The following is a 22,470-nucleotide window of genomic DNA, read 5'->3' as shown; positions in this document are numbered from 1 at the left end:
GGAGGTGGCGGCAAATTCATAGGTAGTAGGTCACAGGGGCTGTGAAAATGGAACTGGAATGATGATACATGTATAAAGTGTGCACAACAACAAGGAAGTGCAACAAGAATTATATGTTGTATAAGTGGTAATGGTGGGAATGCAGGCTGGGTGATGGGTGTTGTGGATGCTCTTAATGAGACAGTGACAATAAGAATGATCCTACTGTGAAGGATGGAGAGAATGGATGTGAAAAATGTATTGGATTTAGATTCTCATCCTGAGATTGATATATATGGAGACGTTGACTATGATTCGGATGAAGATTTTATGGGTCTGTCTAGAATTGAGGATTCTACAATGATGTCCAAATGACAGGTTGATGTTACTGATGAAAATATTACTTCACACTGGTTACAAAATCTGTAGATATGGGAAAAGATGCAAATTCTGAAGGAGAGAAAGTAGGTAAAACAATTTGAGTCAGAGTTGTTGGATCATCAGGATTTGGTGAAATCTGAAGCAAATCATAACAATTTGAACTTGGCAGAGGCTGGTGAAAAGGAAAATCGACCAAACTCAATTTTGACCTTGAAAATTGATGATCCTAATGAAGCAAACAAGGATCTTTCAGTGGATGAATATGAAGAACTGTACGACAGATATGAAAACGAAGACCATTCGCCAGAAAAGGTTTCTGGAGCAGAATCAAGTATTTGTCTGAATGAATATATGGAAAAGCAAGCTACAGGTAGAAGAATTGCTCATGTAGAAAATGAGAAATGCAAGCCAATTAATGTAGAAATGATGTTGCAGATTGACAGTGAATGCTATGCAGAGACCACTGTGATTGAAACTAGTGGTTCTGTTAATGAGGATTCTTCCAAGACAGGCAATTCATCAACCCATTCCCTGATGAGTGAAAATGCCCCAAGAAGAAGTCCAAGATCCAATCAGAAGCAGAAGGATTTCAGTCCTATCAATAAAAAAAAGATAGAGGCTTACATCCAAAAGCACATTAGACCTCTCTGTAAGAGCGGTGTGATCACGGTTGAACAATGTTGTTGGTGCAACAATGCATTAACCAGACAATGCACCTACTGCTGCAAATGGGACTGTAGCAGCAGGTGTGTGGTGAAGACAGGGAAATGCAGCAAGGTGGAATATGGATGACAAATGCAACATACAAATGTAATTATTGTGTCGGTGAGTGTAAATGGATGCAGGTGAGTGACAACAAGGGTAAGTGTTGTGCATTGGTGATACAGAAAATCACAGCATTGAATAATAAAATGAAGTGGGAGGTAAGCTGCAAATGTTATGAGGAAAGCTGTAAGTGTTGTGTAGGTGCTGGAGTGACACAGTGTTGTACTCAGTACTGACAGCTGAAAGGGGAAATGTAAGGTGACTGTGCATGGAGTGAATGTACAAGTGCCAATAATGAAGAAGGAAAATGTGAATGAAAGTGAATATAAGAAACCATAGTATGTATTCCTGCTATGAGAGTATATTTCAACTATTTAAAAAAAGGTCAGTAGATGCAAGATAGGAAATGCCAAAGTAAAACAGGTAATTTAAAAATATATATAACATGAAAGCAGACTAGTTTGCGAAAATGTTTTTAAAAACAATGCTCCTTTTGATAAAACATTTCTAAAAAGGGGTTCTAATTTGCGAAAATGTTTTTAAAAGAGGATCTTAAGCTGTATTTTTATGAATTTTATTTTCTATTTTGATTTTTTTATTCATTTTCTCTATATTTATTTATTTTTTTTTTGTGTTTTTGAAATAAAAATTCTAAAACTAAGGGATTTTTTAACTAATTTTACAAATATTTACAAAAGAAGGGTTTTCTGAGAATTCAGGGTTATTTTTGGAAAATTTCTTCAAAAAATGGGTTTACATCCAGATTTTGAAGAAATATTCGAGGTTTAATCCTTGAATCGAGAAATACAGAGTTGTGGATCCAACAGGATACCAGATAGACTGTCTGAGCCTTTCAGAAATTATTTTGGCATTTTTGTAATTTTAATTTGAAAATTGGATAACGAGGCTCAGATTTGGGTTTTGATAATGGATCCGGATCTGAAATCGAGTCAGATATATAAAATGAATTTAATTTCAGTAAAATCTGAGAAATAAATTAGAATTTAGATTTAAAACTGACTCAATTACTCAGAAAATGGGGGCCAAGGGCAAAAAGAGAATATTGACACAATTTTGAAAAAATTGGGGTGTTCATAGATGCCCCTCTTTGCTACTAATCCGGTTGAAAGTTGAGCTTAGTGGCAAAGAAAACATGCCAAATTTTGAAAATGCCCTAGTCAGTAGATATGAGTTGGGTGTGGAAGAATTTATTTGAAAGACATGGTTTTTCAGGCTTAATAGCTTATCCTGAATGGTTTTGAGGAGAGAAAATCCTCGAAAATGATATGACTGAATAACAGAAATGAGGAAATTGTAATGGGACTTTGGGCGAAGATCCCAAAATGATGAAAGATAAGAATTTTGATCAAGTCTCATGGGTGAGACAAGATCAACTTTTTGGAATGACTCAGGTTTAGCCCTTAACCTGGATGGGACGAAGATATATCAAGATGAATTGAATGAGGAAAGGATTACCTGAGGACCTTGATGGGACATTTTTGGAAAATGCCTCGTGAGATGAAGCTCAAGTAGGATCCCATCCTGAACGGATATACCAAGCATGGATTCCTCGATGGGATGAACCATGATGGGACTGGAGGAAAACACCTCATAAAAACGAGGAACCTCGTCGGAACGAGGCTCAGGTTTAACCCAAACCTGAAAGGGGCAACCATACAGAATCCTCGAGTGAAGAAACCGTGATGTGACCTTCAGAGTTTGGATGAACAAATCCGAAAGGGGTTTGCGAAAGGAGAAAAAAATGGGGTTCCCTAAAGCTTTGGAAAAAGGATGTTATGGGGCGCCTCATTGCTGAGATTGAAATCAGCTTTTAAAATCGATGACCTCTCACAGAAAAGTACAGGTTTGACCCTTAACCTGAGCGGGTGGGATTTCTCGAATGAAGAAACCATGATGGGATAGGAAGAGATACCTTTCCTGAATGAGGCAACTCTTTTTGAAAAATGTAAACAACTCTAGGTTGCATCAAAATAGATATTGAATGTTTATTTCATTTTTGAATAGCTAGAAAATTTTGCCAATAAGATAAAGTTGCAGTTGACTCGAACGCTTGAAAATGTGTATGTATGTGAAAAAGACATTCCCTCTTTTACCTGGAGTATTTTCTCCAACGAGGTTAACTCCTTCGTCTTAAGAGTCAAATTCAAAATTTCAGCGCTGATGACTTTATTCAAGAAAGCTATCCATTTCCCTGATATGAGAAGAGAAGAAATTTTCTTAATTTCATAAAAGCAAGTAATAAAAAAATATTAATAAAAGGATTTCGCATAAGAAAAGATGATTTCTGGCAATTTTGGTAGTTTGATATCTGAGTGTTTTTCCATGATGATCTTTTGCACTCTTTTTGAGTCATTGAGCTTTCTTGGGTTTCGGCGAGAAGCTTATTACATCATCCTTCATTTTGGAGATGTCCTGACTTTTCTCTCTTTTTCGGGGAAGGGTACGTCACAAACTCCTTCATCTTGGAGATGTTCTGATCCTTCTTTTGTCTCGGGGATTATACTGATAATATTGGCTCAAAAAGTCTTTAGATGATAGCAGAAATCAAATATCATTTAGGGTTTGTCGGGAGGTTCATCGCATTTGCCTTCATCTTGACGGTGATCTGAACTCTCCCTGGAAGGATCCGTCACAAACTCTTTCATCTCAGAGATGATCCAAAATCTTCTTTGGCCCCGGGGTCTAGCTCACATATTCGTCTTCATCTTGACGATAATTGAGAGATCCCTTTTGCAGATATTTGATTGCAGCTTAGATGACTGAGAAGATACGAGTTGAGTGGATTCTTTTTATCGCTCAGGATATTTCCACTGCCTGATTGCCAAAAAGTCCTCTTTAAACATGCGTCATAGCTATGATCAATATCGATTCGCTTTTGGCTTTTCAACATTATTGAATATTCCTTTTACTAATCATACTGAGGATATTTCTTACATCCTTTTGGTCGATCAATAGGGAAAAGATTTGAATTTTATCTTTTTTCGCAAAAAGTTTCACCTTTTTTAAAAGAATACTAGAGGTAATCTGAGGTAATTCTTTTGTGCAGTAAGAATATTGGAATCAACAAATATTTTTAGCAAATTGGCAAAGTTTTCGAGAATTCTTTGTGAAATAATCACTCAATATAGATTTTTGATGAGACCTTGGGCTGAATCTTTGATTTTGGAAATTCTGACCAGTAAAAACTGGGACCTTTTATTTAACGATCAGCAAAGGAGCTGGGACTTTTTATTTAATGACCAGTGAAGACTGAAATCTTTGATTTAATGACCAACGAAGGAGCTGGAATCTTTGATTTAATGACTAGTGAAAACTGGGACCTTTTATTTAACGACCAGCGAAGGAGCTGGAACCTTTGATTTAACGACTAATGAAAACTGGGACTTTTCATTTAACGACCAACGAAGAAGCTGGAACCTTGGATTTAATGACCAACGAAGGAGCTGAAACCTTTGATTTAATGACCAGTGAAAACTAGGACCTTTCATTTAACGACCAGCAAAGGAGCTGGAACCTTTGATTTAATGACCAGTGAAAACTAAGACCTTTCATTTAACGACCAGCGAAGGAGCTAGAACGTTTGATTTAACGACCAGTGAAAACTGGGACCTTTCATTTAACGACCAACGAAGGGGCTGAAACTTTTGATTCAACGACCAGTGAAAACTGGGACTTTTCATTTAACGACCAGCGAAGGAGCTGAAACCTTTGATTTAAGATTGAGACTTTCTGAGAGACAAACAACACATGGACCGAGTCTTGTGACTGAACTTGATCTTTAGATTTGAAGGTTTTGAGAGGTAACCCGTGCAAGGACTGGGTTTTTCAAATGAACTTGGTCTTTAGATTTGAAAATTTTGCAAAATAACCAGTGCGAGCACCGGGTTTTCTCAAATGAACTTGATCTTTAGTTGAAAATTTTGAGAGATAACCAGTGCGGGGACTGGGTTCCTCAAATGGACTTGGTCTTTAATTGAAAATTTTGAGAAATAACCAGTGCGAGAACTGGGTTTTTCAAATGAACTTGGTCTTTAATTGAAAATTTTGAGAAATAACCTGTGCGAGGACTGGGTTCCTCAAATGGACTTGGTCTTTAATTGAAAATTTTGAGAAATAACCAGTGCGAGAACTGGGTTTTTCAAATGAACTTGGTCTTTAGATTGAAAATTTTGAGAGATGACCAGTGCGAGCACCGGGTTTTCCCAGATGAACTTGATCTTTAGTTGAAAATTTTGAGAGATAACCAGTGCGGGGACTGGGTTTCTTAAATGGACTTGTCCTTTATTTGAAAAAAATTAAGAGATAACCAGTGCGAGGATTGGGTTCCTCAAATGGACTTACTCTTTATTTGAAAATTTTTGAAAAATGATCTGTTCAAGGACTGAGTTTCAAAAAATGGTTCAATCTGAGATCAAAAATTTAAAATGACCAGTTTGAGAACTGGGTTCCGAAAAAATGTTTGATTTAGGATTGAAAATTTTGAAAATGACCAGTTCGAGCATTGAATTTTGAAAGCATACCAGTAAGAGCACTGGATTTTTGAAAATATACCAGTACGAGCACTGGATTTTCCAACTGAGAGTCGGAAAGGAGACCGACATTCTTAAGATATTTGAAGATGGAAGCATGAATGATTGCCGGGGTTTCAGGATTATCCCTTATCCTGAAGGGGGAATAGAATAGACATTTGATGAAAATTTAGGAAATTATATAAAAAAATGATTCAGGTTTATCCCTTAACCTGAAAGGAAAAAGAATACCTCGAAGGCCGAGGTTCAGGTTTATCCCTTAACCTAAGAGGGAAAAAGAATACCTCGAAGGTCGAGGTTCAGGCTTGTCCCTTAACCTGAAAGGGAAAAGAAGATTTTGTGAAGAGATAACCTGAGACTTGAATTTAGAAGGGATATGACAAGATTTATGATTTATTATTTAGATGGACCAGCACGGTTTAGCTGTATGCAGTCCAATTTTCAGGATTAACCCCTTAACCTGAACGGGGAAAAGAAAGAATAAAATTTGAGAAGATAGAAGGAGATGGAAGATTTAAAAAAAGGAGAGAATTTGAGGAAATTGATGAAAATTTATTTTGTAAAAGAATTCTCACAAGTAGCATTGTTGCTTCTATGAGTGATTTCAGGATTATCCCTTATCCTGAGTGGGAAAAAGAATACCTTGAATGTCGAGGTTCAGGTTTATCCCTTAACCTGAAAGGGGAAAGAATAAAATTTATAAAAGTGGAGAAAAATCAAATAAATTTATGAAAATTTTGTTTTTGAAAAGAATTCTCACAGGTAGCCTTGTTGCTTCTGTGAGGGGTCTCAGGATTATCCCTTATCCTGAATGAAAATACCTCAAAGGACGAGGGTCAGGTTGATCCCTTAACATGAGGGGGAAAAAGGGGAAAGGAAATACCTCATGGAAAAGAGGCATCAGGTTTATCCCTTAACCTGAAAGGGTAAAAAGTTGATAAAATTTGAATGAAATTGAGGAAAAATTGATAAAACTTGATAAAATTTGATGAAATTGATGTAAACTTGATAAAAATATGAATAAAATGACTGAAATTAATAAAGATAACAAGATTAACTGAAAATTTATGAGATTTGAGAAAAACGAGTTTGTCTGATTCTGCCTGCATATGGGATCTTCAAAGTGAAAGGAAAATGTTCATTTTGAAAGACAAGTGAGAAATCATTTTTTGGGAAGAAAATCAACCGCAAGAAGAATGATCAGCGCGAGGGCTGATTTTTGAAAGGGAATCAAACACGAGAGATTATCATGAGGGTCAATTTTTGAAGGCAACGGTTTGAAACTTAATTTTGAAAAAGAAGATCAACACCATGGTTAATTTTTTGAAGACAATGGCTCGAATAAGATCAACACAAGGGTTGATTTTTGAATATAATGGTTTGAAACCAATCTTGGAAGATAAGACCAACACAAGGGTTGATTTTTGAATATAGTGGTTTGAAACCCATTTTTGGAAAATAAGATCAACACGAGGGTTGATTTTTGAAGGCAATGGTTCGAAACCAATTTTTTGGAAAATAAGATCAACACAAGGGTTGATTTTTGAAGGCAATGGTTCGAAACCAATTTTTGGAAAATAAGATCAACACGAGGGTTGATTTTTGAAGACAATGGTTCGAAACCAGTTTTTGGAAAATAAGATCAACACGAGGGTTGATTTTTTAAGACGATGGTTCGAAACAAATTTTAGAAAAGAAGATCAACACGAGGGTTGATTTTGGACAAAGGTTGGACAAAAAATATTTGAACTTTTTGGTTATCATAACGAAGATTTTGCAGAAACTTTCAAAATTTCATGATTTTTTGAAAAAAAAACCCTCATAGGTAATATCATTTCTCTCATGAATGATGTCAGGATTGTCCCTCATCCTGAAAAGAACAGAAATTTAATGCCCCAGTATGGTAAAAAAAAGAAGTATTGGATATCAAAGATATAAAGAAAATTGACATTTCATTGATAAGCAAAGGTTGATAACAAAACTTAATATTTACAAGTACTTTGACGAAAATGGTTCATAAAAGACTGGGCTGACTTGCCCCTACAAGACGACTGACAAAAAGGAATGAAAGCGAAGAAAAACTTTGGCATCCTCAATTCTTTGAGTGGTCCGGAAATGGCTTGGTTAGGACTGCTGGCTGCTCTTCTTCCTCGTCCTCCACCAAAAGATTTCTATCAATGCAGTCTTGTATCATATGCTTGAGGATGAAGCAGTGCTATGTATCGTGCCCCGTTGTCCTATGGAACTTGCAGAATTGGTCTTTAAATTTTCCCAAGATTACGGGAGGATCCGCGACTTTAGGAAGTTTGATCATCCCATGGTTTAACATGTACTCCAAAATTGTTTCCAAAGATTGATCTAAAGGAGTGAAGATTCGATCTTTCTCCCATTTGATGTACTTGGGCTTCTCTTGAAGATGCCCTTTTTGTTGGAGGCCAGTCAGAAGTGGTTTGTCATTGTGCTTAAAGGACCTTTCCTTTTGCCCCTTGTTCTAATCTACTCTCAGGCCACTGCCACTGTTATTTTTGTTTCCCCTTCTGCTACTGCCATGATTATTGCTGGAGGTATCAACTGAATGAGTGAACTGCGCCTTCTTCTTCTGGTCTTGGATATTCTTGACCAGAGGCATGCCCTCGTAGAGCCCATTTTCCATTCCTGCCTCGAGCCATTCGGTTCGCTCAATCAATTTGATGAAGGATTTCGTCGGGGAAGTGGCGATGAGGCTCCTTAGGGGTTGAAAAAAATTATTGAGGATCATCTGCAGTGCATGTTCTTCGGGAATGGGAACCTTCATTTTGTTGCAGGTGCTTCTCCATCTGTGGATGAATTCTCCGGCCTTTTCATTTTCATTCTGCTTCAGGTTGTAAAGGTGATTGAGCGTAGGTGAAGCCTTAGTGTTGAATAAGAAACGCTCGATGAACAAATTTACCACCTTATTGAACTCTCGTAGTTCGATAGGATTGATGTGGTCGGCATACCACCTGGCCGCTATTCCCTCCAGACTGTGGGGAAAGCAAATAAACAAAGTCTTGTTGTCTTTTCTGAAACGGCAACATTCTGCATAAAAGGTGGCTAAGTGAGCCTTAGGGTTGCCAGTTCCTTCAAACTTGAGGAATTTGCGAGGAAGATTCTCCAGGTTATCATCCCCATCTAGGCCATCGTAAAAATCCTCGCCAGTGTAGGTCTGCTTGCCCTTACTCTTGGTTTGAATGTCCTTGATTACTCGAGTCATCTCCTTCAGTTGCTCGCGCATCGGGTCCTCTGCTGGAATCCCAAACTTGGGGCTGCTCACAGATTTGGGCTCTTCAGCGGCTATCTTTACAAATTGTCGTGGAGGATTTTGGCTGAACACGGAGTGTTCTTCTTCTTCTTATTTTGTCCTTTCAGAAGTATTGTCTGGCTGCATCTTCTTTTTGATGATCCTGACATGCTTTTTCACAGCCTTCTTTTTCAGTTTGTTCTTAGGAACTGTCCTTTTCAGATTAACCTCGGCATGTTCTGACACCATCTTGGCCATCATCTTCTGGAACAAACCGTAGATAACTGGATCAACAACATCTCCTTTGTCCTGGCTCTGTCCTCTGGATGACCTAGGAGAGTTCATTCCTTCTATTTCACTGTCGCCGTATTGCTGAAAAGTCTCATTTCCTGTCCTCGTCTGAACCATTTTTGAATACCAATGCTTTCTGCAGAGGAAAGTGGAGGTTTTAGACTGAAGAAATTTTGGGAGAAGTTTTGACAGGAGGAAGGATTAGGTTAAATATGCTAAAAAAATTGTATCCCATTACTAGGGATTGAGTCATCACAGAATCTATGACAATTGCGTTATTACTCCATGAGGGAGAGTAATCAACTAAAACACGAAGGGAAATGCTATTTTGAAAAGGATATCTCTTGACGGAAAAAGATTTTATTTATGAAAAGATAAACAAGAAAAATAGAATCAGAAGATACATTGGAAAAATAGGAGGGAAATTGAATTTGAGAATAAATGATAAAGATTTAAAATTTGAAGAATTTGCAGGCAGGATCAGAAGAATTTGAAGAAATCAGATAAAGAAAAAGGAAAATACACCTGGGTTTTAAAAACAAAGAGGAAATTTTGAATAATATATACCCAGGGTTTTGAAGAATATAAGGAAGATATAAAATATCACACAATCACAGATGTACAAACAAGGATGCACAAACAACACTCCCTAAAGCTGACTCTAAATGCAATATTTGAAATGGATGATAGAACCTTAATCCTAACTCTAAGATTTAGGTCATCTGATTCCAATCAAGGTATGCCGATATACTCAAGCCGAAGCTTGAAGTACGTGGCATAGAAATTTTTCTCTGGTTCTAAGGTAATGGCTTCCCAACATCCTTGAGCACCAACTGATATACCTCAGACTATGGCCCTTAGGTACGTGGTAGGGGGCACGAACCCAAATAGGTGGTCCAATTGTGAGGCTCTCTCCCGAACTATGGTTCAGTGAGACAACCCAGCAACGTGAAGACCGAGACAATATAGGTAGGGACGTTTTCAAAAACATGCTCAACATGCAAGAAATCAGATGGCTCTAATGCAAGTCTTAAAGAGATAGAATTTAAATGAAGAGAAGCATACACTTACATACATTGTTTTGCATTCAATCCCTAGAATTGAGGAGAGTTGTATTTCAGACCTAAGTCTAAGTGAGCATGGATAAATCTCCTCAATATGGTCCTACCAAACCATACTTAAATCCTATATGCAATGATGTCAGCTTAGGATAGAGTCTAGGCTCCTAAGGTTTGCATGGAAATGAAGCTGACATTGAAAGAATAAAGACTTAGAAAATATCAAAGCAAAGTAAAAGCATAGATCCGACCGAACGAAGACAAGTCCCATCTTGGTCGCCAAAACTGTGATCATCGCAAAAACAAATTTTTCCACTTGTGTTTCTCTCTCTTCCTTTCTCTTTTCTTTTCTAACCTCTATTTTCCCTTTTTGAAGGAAAAAAAAAAGACAAAAAAGAAGAGAGAAGAGAAAAGAAAAGAAAGAAGAGAGAGGAACTCTTTTGCGAAGGTCTCACTTAACCTTAATTTTGAAAATATTCAGAAAAATTACTCACCTCCGTTTTGAAATATTTACGGGAAAATTGGGAGACGGGATTCGCTCGTCGGTACGAGGTTCGACCGTTCCTGCGCCTTTACCAGGGGTAATCGAACCAAGGATCAAATTTATGCCTTTTTGCTTTGCCTAAATATTATCTAAGAGTTTATTCTAAGTCTAAAATGCACAAAGAATCATGCTTGTGCAATGCAAACGCAAAAATGTATGCTTTTGAGAAAACACTTTTAAAAATTTGAGATTTTCCAAGTGATTCTGAAATAAATGTGATAATGGAGTGAAGAAATGATTTTTGAAAGTTTGAATCTAACTTAGAACTTTGAGATAGATCTGAAAAGATGTTTGAAGTTCCAAATTTTGAAATAATCAGAGTTAGGAAAATAATCTAGAATTTTGAAAAGAATGAAGAGAAAAGGGAATTTGAAGCTGAGATAGAAAAAATGAAGTTTCAAAGTCAAAAATGGACTTTGAATTTGAATTTTGAATCTGGATTTCGAGGTAGAGATGGAATTTAAAATGGAATCGAATTCCAGATTTTAAGTTTGAAGTCAGGATGGAGTTTTGGATTTAAGAAATCAAAATGGAATTTGAAAACCAAATTGGATTTAAGAAGTCCAGATGGGATCTAAAAAATGGAATTTGGTTTTGAAATCTGAAGTTGGGAATAGAATTGGATTTGAAATCTGGAATGTAAAATGGAGTTGGATCCGAAATCTGGAATCCTAAATGAAATTGGATCTGAAGTCCAGAATTCGAGATGAGATTGGATCCAAAATGAGACTTGTTGATGGATCTAGATTTTGAAAATCCAGTTTTTGAATTTGAAATTTTTAGGGGAAACCGGATTTTTAGAATTAATCTCGAAACTTTTGATTTTGAATTGAAAATCAAGACTCAATCTTTAGAAAGAATTTTGAAGATAAAGAATAAACTTGATTTTTAAAGCTTGATTTTGAAATCAGAAGAAGAATCAAAATTTTCAAAGTTAAATTGAACTTTGAAATTTAATTTGAAATGTTAAATTGAATTTGAATCTTGAAAATGATTTTGGAATTTCAAAGTTGAATTTGAACTTTGAAATTTGATTTGAATTTAAGATGGAATTTTGAATATAAAAATGAATTTGAATTTTCAAAGTCAAATTGGACTTTGAAATTGAATTTTTAAATCTTGAAATGAGATAGAATTGAATTTATAAATAAGAATTGATTAGAGAAATGAAGAAGGTATTTGAAGAATTTTTTCAAAAATCACTTGGATTTTGAAATATGAAAAGAATATGATGTAATTCTATCCTAAATGATGAAATGAGTTGAAGAATTTAAAAATTGAATTTGAAAAGCATATTTCATTCTTTAAATGAATTAAAATAAGATTCAAGACATAATACATCCCTGATTATGGTCATTGAATGTATTATATAATAATCATATTTGAATTTAGGTGAAGAATAAAACATATTTTGGTGCTTTTATAGAGTTTAAAATGAAATTAATATATCCTGACTATGGCCATTGATATAGATTTCAAGTTAATTTTAAGTTAAACTCTAATAAAAGAAGAAAATATTTGAAAATATGATGATTTTTTGAAAAGGATCCAGTGTGGATCGAGTGTTATTCTATAAAAGATGAAAATCCTAAGTCTTGTTCACATCCTGACTATGGCCATTGATGCAAATCATCAACTTAGGATTTAATCACCTTTTATAAAATGGGGCACATGCCATTCGTGTTCCCATTTGTGACATTTTGCAATAAAAGAGGAAGAATAATATGGAAATAAGCATTTCTTAAACATGTATGCTCATACATTCTAATCTAGTACAAAGAATGTAAATTTTCATTATATCTAGCTATTACAATCTTTAAATTTCATTTAAATTCAAGTTCCTAATCTAGGAAGGAATTTCAACAATTCATAACTTTCCTGCAAAGATAGAGTTAGTGTAAAACCAAATTGCAAATATGGGGTAAAATCTAGATATCACATTCATGTTTGAATAAAAAACCATAGGAAATGAGCATAAATCAAAACCATACCAATTGTAAAAGGAAGGGCCCATGGTTGGCATGGACTATACATAAGTTCCATATGAAAGAACAATGGCTTACAGATGCTGGGAAACTATGAAATAATGGTGTTGATGCAAGGGTATGGAAGTTGGTGACAACATTGGTGAATATGCCATCATCAGGTGAGATATTAATGGGAGGTGTTGCTACAGTAGCAGAAATGGATGGAGCTCTTTCAGTGATGCGCTGATATGGTGAAATGGTATTGCGGATGGTCATATGCAGTATATGATATATTGGGATGTTGCAATACAGTGGGAAGATGCACAAGGAGAAAAGGGGGGAAGGTGGTTGATATACAAGAAGTGTGATTGAAGGGAAGGCAGCTATGGTGTGAAGCTGGAGGAGGTGGCGGCAAATTCATAGGTAGTAGGTCACAGGGGCTGTGAAAATGGAACTGGAATGATGATACATGTATAAAGTGTGCACAACAACAAGGAAGTGCAACAAGAATTATATGTTGTATAAGTGGTAATGGTGGGAATGCAGGCTGGGTGATGGGTGTTGTGGATGCTCTTAATGAGACAGTGACAATAAGAATGATCCTACTGTGAAGGATGGAGAGAATGGATGTGAAAAATGTATTGGATTTAGATTCTCATCCTGAGATTGATATATATGGAGACGTTGACTATGATTCGGATGAAGATTTTATGAGTCTGTCTAGAATTGGGGATTCTACAATGATGTCCAAATGACAGGTTGATGTTACTGATGAAAATATTACTTCACACTGGTTACAAAATCTGTAGATATGGGAAAAGATGCAAATTCTGAAGGAGAGAAAGTAGGTAAAACAATTTGAGTCAGAGTTGTTGGATCATCAGGATTTGGTGAAATCTGAAGCAAATCATAACAATTTGAACTTGGCAGAGGCTGGTGAAAAGGAAAATCGACCAAACTCAATTTTGACCTTGAAAATTGATGATCCTAATGAAGCAAACAAGGATCTTTCAGTGGATGAATATGAAGAACTGTACGACAGAGATGAAAACGAAGACCATTTGCCAGAAAAGGTTTCTGGAGCAGAATCAAGTATTTGTCTGAATGAATATATGGAAAAGCAAGCTACAGGTAGAAGAATTGCTCATGAAGAAAATGAGAAATGCAAACCAATTAATGTAGAAATGATGTTGCAGATTGACAGTGAATGCTATGCAGAGACCACTGTGATTGAAACTAGTGGTTCTGTTAATGAGGATTCTTCCAAGATAGACAATTCATCAACTCATTCCCTGATGAGTGAAAATGCCTCAAGAAGAAGTCCAAGATCCAAGCAGAAGCAGAGGGATCTCAGTCCTATCTATAAAAAAAAGATAGAGGCTTACGTCCAAAAGCACATTAGACCTCTCTATAAGAGCGGTGTGATCACGGTTGAACAGTGTTGTTGGTGCAGAAATGCATTAACCAGACAATGCACCTGCTGCTGCAAATGGGACTGTAGCAGCAGGTGTGTGGTGAAGACAGGGAAATGCAGCAAGGTGGAATATGGGTGATAAATGCAACATACAAATGTAATTATTGTGTCAGTGAGTGTAAATGGATGCAGGTGAGTGACAACGAGGGTAAGTGTTGTGCATTGGTGATACAGAAAATCACAGTAGTGAATAATAAAATGAAGTGGGAGGTAAGCTGCAAATGTTATGAGGAAAGCTGCAAGTGTTGTGTAGGTGCTGGAGTGAGACGGTGTTGTACTCAGTAGATGACAGCTGAAAGGGGAAATGTAAGGTGACTGTGCATGGAGTGAATGTACAAGTGCCAATAATGAAGAAGGAAAATGTGAATGAAAGTGAATGTAAGAAACCATAGTATGCATTCCTGCTATGAGAGTATATTTCAACTATTTAAAAAAAGGTCAGTAAATGCAAGACAGGAAATGCCAAAGTAAAACCGGTAATTCAAATATATATATATATATATATATAAAACATGAAAGAAGACTAGTTGGGGCTTCATCTGCCATACCTTCTGAAGATGTAGTATGAGGATTATAGATGACAATTGTGATTCATGTAAAAGTAAAAAAAAAAATTTGTCAAGCCATGCACATATTTGATTTGATTCCTTGTCATTGTCTGTCACCAGAGACTCCAGCAACAAAGACAATGAATATTTGAAATCACTATAAAATCTTCTACTGAACCTCTGCTTTTAAAATGAACAACAATTTTCTGTCCTGATCACATGAGAACTTTCAGAGACTTACACAGATGACCCTAAAAGAAATGTCCACGTCTGTTAGTAATAAAGGGTCTAGTTCAACAATATCCCAGAGCCTGGATGGTTTTTTCTGCAGAAAATGTAATCTCTAATGAAGAAGATCCGACTGTTATCCAGTTATTATACTAAAAATCATCATCTTCAACATTTTGACAAGCAACATATGCAAAACATGTGATACCCCCCAAGATATAATATCTCAGATCTGATGTTTTTGAAAACTGGAGAGACACAGATCTGACTTACAATAGTCAGTCTCGTGGCTAAATGGTATTGAGGATGCAAGCCTTAAAGGGGAATGATAAGAAGGTTCTTGTGGAATCTGACTTTGCAACACGACAGAAAGCCTTTTCATAGTAACTATTTGGTAGACTTTTACAACAAGTGAAAGAGGAATAAACAGATTAGCAAATCAATTCCAGATATCAGACTCTTAAAGTTTAAACAGTAAATGGATTTTTTCCATTCAGGTGTAGGATAAGTCGATTCCTGCTTATTGCATAACAAATCTAACCTGCTGGATCGTGGTTTGGAGGCAGACAGAGCTCATCTCCACAGAAAATCCAGATCCTATGCTGGGTGTTACCCCAATTTTGATCGGGACTTGGAAGCAAATGACATGGGGATGGGGGTGGATGCAAAGTGTGTGGAACATGAATCAATCCCTGTTGTTCAAGATGATCTTTGCTTAATGCCTAGCAGATTGGATTTTACTGCACCGTACATTCTGAAAGGAAGGGGAGGTAATCCTGTCTGTTGAACCGTGAACCTCATTGATGGTTACACGAAAATTTTGAAACGTCAAGAGGTGGACAGGCAAAATGCCATTCAGTGAAGCAATCAAATGCAATGAAACAAAAGGTAAAAATGAATACGATGGATGAAGAAAGCAATTTATAAATGGAATAAATTTCAAAAAGCAAGATGTTATGCTAGATCGATGAGGTGGCAACTAGAAATTAAACATGCTATAAAAAAAAAGGAAAAAAAAAACTAGAAGTATCAACAGGATGCGGAAATTGCAATATTGATGGCACTTTGAGCCATAATACAGTAGAAATGAGGATAACGGATTTAGTGTTATCAAAATAAGAATCTGAATGTATATAGCTAATTGAGACTAACAGAAAAAGCAGAACATAGAAGCAAAAATCAAAACCCACATCGATTCATCAAGACGAGATTAAGATTTTGATGTAAACAAAGAAATAACAGACAAAAATCTGGAACAAATAGACTATAAATCAGGATAAACAGAAAAAAAAAAGAAAAAAAAGAAAGGGAAGATGAAGGGAATATGTTGGAACGGCGGTTCCATTCGTTGTAGCACAAGGATGTATTGGGGATTGCTACAGGCAACCCAATACCATCCATGGTGCGCTAATGGTGATAAAGCAAAAAAATGAAAAAGATTAGAATCGGAGGGAGAAGAAACTCTTGCTTGATTTTACAAGAATTCTGAAGGAGGAAGGATTTCCTTCAGTGGGGAGGGGAAAGACCAGAGGAGAGAGGGATCAAGCAGGAGGGATTCCGGGTGGAGAGGCAGAGGATGGATGCCTTCATCCTCCCCTAGCGGTCTCCCTTTATAGCGGGAGACCGTTGGAAGAGTTATGAATCAGGTCCTTCTTTTTAGAAATTTTTTAAAAACAATGCTCCTTTTGATAAAAATTTTCTAAAAAGGGGTTCTAATTTGCGAAAATGTTTTTAAAAGAGGATCTTAAGCTGTATTTTTATGAATTTTATTTTCTATTTTGATTTTTTTGTTCATTTTCTCTATATTTATTTATTTATTTATTTGTGTTTTTGAAATAAAAATTCTAAAACTAAGGGATTTTTAAACTAATTTTACAAATATTTACAAAAGAAGGGTTTTCTGAGAATTCAGGGTTATTTTTGGAAAATTTCTTTAGAAAATGGGTTTACATCCGGATTTTGAGAAAATACTCGAGGTTTAATCCTTGAATCGAGAAATACAGAGTTGTGGATTCAACAGGATACCAGATGGACTGTCTGAGCCTTTCAGAAATTATTTTGGCATTTTTGTAATTTTAATTTGAAAATTGGATAACGAGGCTCAGATTTGAGTTTTAATAATGGATCCAGATCCGAAATCGAGTCAAATATATAAAATGAATTTAATTTCAGTAAAATCTGAGAAATAAACTGGAATTTAGATTTAAAACTGACTCAATTACTCAGAAAATGGGGGCCAAGGGCAAAAAGGGAATATTGACACAATTTTAAAAAATTTGGGGTGTTCAAAGGTACCATGTATATTCAGATAGAATGTTGATCATCTTTATATCACAGGCAGCCAACAACCTGGGGGTGTTGAAACTGCCATGGAGGCCTTTAAGGTTGTAAGGTCATTTCCAATTGGAACAATGCATGAGGTTCTTCCGGATATGATTGAGATAACATCTAAGTTGTTCCCTAATGATGGGATGACTTTGCCAAGCTGCCCGATTTTGGATGCTCTTCAAGAAGCGAATGATGGTGGGAAGACTAAAGATTTTGCAAAGCATATCCATGAATTGTGATGGATAAAAGAAAAAAAAAAAAACACCACCAGAATTTTAGTCAATGAAGGAATCAATGTCAATTGCCAGCCAGGCTATTCTATAGGCAATAGTAAATTTCAAAGTCATTGCTTGATGAGGATATTCTGTCAGCTAAGGTTAAATATGAGTGCAAGTCAAGAAGTGTTCAAAGAATGGCTTTCAATCTTGTTGTTGGAGGTGGAACAAATGCTAGCGTGATTCACCATCCCTGGAATGATAAAAAAAAAAATCAAGGGTGGTGAGCTTGTTTTAATGGATGTTGGATGTGAGTTATATATCTTAGTGATATAACTCGTACATGACCACCTTGTGGTAGCTTTTTCAATCCAGGGAATTTTTTTTTTATAAATTCATCCTTGCATATTTCTATCTCCACAACATTCTCTGTTGATTGTGTTCTACTGCAAACACAATGCTCCAACACCTATTTATTGTTGTTGTCCACTTACCACACTACTACACCAGCATCCCACACACCTATCATAACACAGAATCTTTTTCACATGCTACCTATCAAATACACTGTTCATCACTTATTACACTCAGCACCTTACTTTTCCTGCAACTTCCACTATACCAGCACTTTATGTTTTCCTGCAACTGCCACTTGCATCTGCACCTTACCTTCATTTGCCACATTAGCACCTCATCTTGCATTTTCATAGCACACACCACTCCACTCATATTGCATATCCCTTGTAGCCTTATTTACCAGTTCCTCACCATCCCAACTCACTACTATATGTTGCCACTCCATTCCAGTCCTCCCCTCTTCATATCATTTACTATTGCACCTTCACTACCCTACCCTGCACTATCTTCAGCATTCCTTCGTACTCAACCCACCGTTGCCCCTTAAGCACATTGTTGCTTACCACATTGATTCACAACAGCCAATTGTTGTGATTTCATCTGTATACGATTCCATCACTTGGTGTCCAGCATTAGCAAATACCATTCCATTCCCAAGCACCTCACCTCTGATTAAGCCCCACGGTGACTCATATTTTCCCCGCAAGAGTCACTGTTCACTCCCCATCCACCTTGTTGTGTTCTCCTTGCACTTACAGTAGTGCAAGGCACGACTGTGGTTTCTCTGAACCTACAGCAGTGCAAAGCACTGCTATGTTTTTATTGTATTTACAGCAGTGTGTGTTCCTCTTACATTCATGGCAGTGCAAAGCACTGCCATGCTCTCCTTGGCACTTACAGCAGTTCAAAGCACAATTGTGGTTCATTTGAACCTACTGTAGTGTGAAACACTGTGGCGCTTCTCCTGTCATTTGCAGCAGTACAAAGCACTGTGGTGATCTCATGCATCCATGACATTTTGTCATAAGCATTCATAAATCACCCATTTTAAGCATCCCCAATAGTACATAACATCTACTTGTTATCTCTTGTATATTTCCATTTGCTATATCTATATGTTCATATTACATGTTTTCATCAATATCAAACTTGCTCATACATGTTCCTGCTACCATTGAACACATGCATCTCATGTGCATTTTAAAACCATTTCATCATTTACCCCTCCCTTGATCTCATGTGATATTGCCATCTCTCTTTGTATTTACACTAACTCACCTTTTGCAGGAGATATGTAGAAAATGTCATTTTTCTCTTAGTCTAGGAATTGTAACTTCAATTTCAATTTCAGAATTATAATAATTAGATATTAATGAAAATTTTACATTTCCTGTATTAGATTAGAATGTATAAGCATGCATATTTTCTAGAAATGCTTGTTTCATACTATTTTTCTCTTTTATTTCAAAAATTCACGAATGGGAACACGAATGACACATGCATCATTCTAATAAAAGGTGATCAAATCCTAAGTTGACCATTTGCATTTATGGCCATAGTCAAAATGTGAACAAACTTAGGGTTTTCATCTTTTATGGAATAACATTGGATCCACACTGGGTCTCTTTTCAAAATGTCATCATATTTTTCTAAATATTTTCTTCCTTTATCAAAGTTTAACTTAAAATTAACTCAAAATATATATCAATGGCCATAATCAAAATATATTGAGAGTTAATTTCACTTCAAACTCTATAAAGGCACCAAAATGTATTTTATTTTTTATTTGAATTTAAATATAAATTATCTTATAATACATTTTATGACCATAGTCAGAGATGTATTATATTTTCAATCTTATTTTAATTCACTTAAAGAATGAAATATGTTTTTCAATATCCAATTTTTAAAATTCTTTAATTCATTCATAATTTAGGATATAATTACATCATTTTTTAAAGTATTTTAATTTTTTCTTCAAAATCCAAGTGATTTTGAGATAATTCTTCAAATATCTTCTTCCTTTCTCAAATCAATCTTTAATTCCTATTCAAATTCATCTTTCTATTCTCAATTCTATCTTCAATTTCAAAATCCAATTTGATTTTGAAATTTCGAATTCACTTCTATATTCAAAATTCAATTTCCAATTCAAATCCAATTTCAAAGTTCAATTCAACTTTGAAAATTCAAATTCATTTCCATTTTCAGGATTTGATTTTTCAATATCCTAGATCGTATTTCAAAGTTGAATTTAAACTTTGAAATTTTCAGATTCATCTCCTGGTTCTGAAATTCAAGTTTAAAGTCAAGTTTATTCTTTATTTTTCAAAATCTCTAAAGTTCTATCTAAAGATTGAGTCTTGATTCTCAATTCAATTCATTTATCCAAAATCAAGGTTTTGAGATTGATTTTGAATCTCAAAAATTTGATTTTCCCTAAATTTAAGCTCACTTTAAAATTCAATATGGATTTCCAAAATCTAGATCCATCTTCAAAATCCCATTTGGATTTTCAAAATCCAATTCCAACTAGCATTCCGTATTTCAAATCCTATTTCATCTAGGACTACGGACTTCAAATCCAATTCTATATCGGATTCCAGATTTAAAACCCAATTCTATCTTGGATTCCAGATTTTGGATCCAACCCTATCTAGGATTCCAGATTTCAAATCCAATTCTATCTAGGATTCCAGATTTCAAATTTGATTCCATTTTAGATTCAGATTTTCAAATCCAATCCCATTTTCCAATTTGATTTCCAATACCAAACTCAATTCCATTTCCAAATCTCACATTGATTTTCAAAATTCGGATTCCAATTCCAACTCTATTTTTTAAATTCACTATTTCCTAAGTCTAAGTTCAATTTCCAAATAAAAAATTCTTATTTCAGGTTTTGAATTCAAAACTCAAAACCAAAGATCCCTTTTCAAAAACGATTCTTGAAAATCGATCCAAATTCAAAGTTCATTTTGACTTTGAAAATTCATTTTTTACTTCAAAAATTCTACCTCAGCTTCAAATCTTCCCTTTTTTTCATTTCTTCAATTCAAGATTTATTTTCAAATCTTTGACTAGTCCAAGACTTAGAATTTTAAATCTTCCAGGTCTATTTCAAGTCTTAAGTTGGATTCAAAATCTAACTTTTCCAAGTCAATTTTCAAATTTTCAAAAATCATTTCTTCACCATATTCACAAATTTATTTCAAAATCACTTGGAAAATCTCCAAAATTTCTAAATTATTCTTCTTAAAAGTATACATCTTTGCATTTATATTGCACAAGCATGATTTTTTGTGTATTTTAGACTTAGAATAAATTCTTAGACAATGTTTAGGCAAAGCAAAAGGCATAAATTCGATCCTTGGTTCGATTACCCCTGGTAAAGGTGACAGGAACGGTTGAATCTCGTACCGACGAGCGAATCTCGTCTCTCCATTTTCTCGTAAAATTTCAAAAATGGAGGTGAGTAATTTTCAAAATCTTTTAAAAATTAAGGTCAAGTGAGACCTTTGCAAAATAGTTCATCTCTCTTCTTTCTTTCTCATTCTCTCTTCTTTTCTATCTTTTATTTCCCCTTCAAAAAAGGAATAGAGGCTAGAAAGGCAAAGAGAAGGAAAAGAGAGGAAACCATAGGAAAAATTTTGCAATGATCACAGATTTGGCGACCGTGATGGGACTCGTCTTCGTTCGATCGAATTTGTGCCTTTTGCTTTGCTTTGCTTTGATATTATCTAAGTCTTTATTCTACAAATGTCAACTTCATTTTCATGCAAACCTTAGGAGCCTAGATTTTGTCCTAGCTGACATAATGCATATAGGATTTAGGTGTGGTTTGGTAGGACCATATTGAGGAGATTATTCCATGCTCACTTAGACTTATGTCTGAAATACAACTCTCCTCAATTTTAGAGATTGAATGCAAACAATGTATGCAAGTGTATGCTTCTATTCATTTAAATTCTATCTCTTTAGGACTTGCATTAGAAACATCTGGTTTTATTGCATGTTGAACATGTTTTTGAAAACATCCCTACCTATATTGTCCCGATCTTCACGTTGTTGGGCTGTCACACTGAACCATAGTTCGGGAGAGAGCCTCACAACTGGACTACTTATTTGGTTTAGCGCCCCCCTACCACGTACTTAAGGGCCATAGTCCGAAGTATATCGGTAGGTGCTCAAGGATGTTGGGAAGCCATTACCTTAGAACCAGAGAAATATTTTATATGCCACGTACTTTGAGCTTCGGATTGGGTATATTGGCATACCTTGATTGAAATCAGATGATCTGAACCATAGAGTTAGTATTAAGATCCTATAAGTCATTTAAATATTGCATTTAGAGTCAGCTTTTTGGGAGTACTGTGTGTGCATCCTTGTTTGTCCAGCTGTGATTATGTGATGTTTTCTTGTATTTCCATATATATTAACTTTTTCAAAACCCTGGGTACATTATTCGAAATTTTCCTTTATTTTCACCACCCAGGTGTATATTTTCTCTACTTACATTCTTTTTT

This window comes from Nuphar pumila, chromosome 9, assembly GCF_984573655.1.
Source record: "Nuphar pumila chromosome 9, dmNupPumi1.hap1.1, whole genome shotgun sequence".
NCBI classification, from domain to species: domain Eukaryota; kingdom Viridiplantae; phylum Streptophyta; class Magnoliopsida; order Nymphaeales; family Nymphaeaceae; genus Nuphar; species Nuphar pumila.
This window is presented reverse-complemented; position numbering follows the sequence as displayed.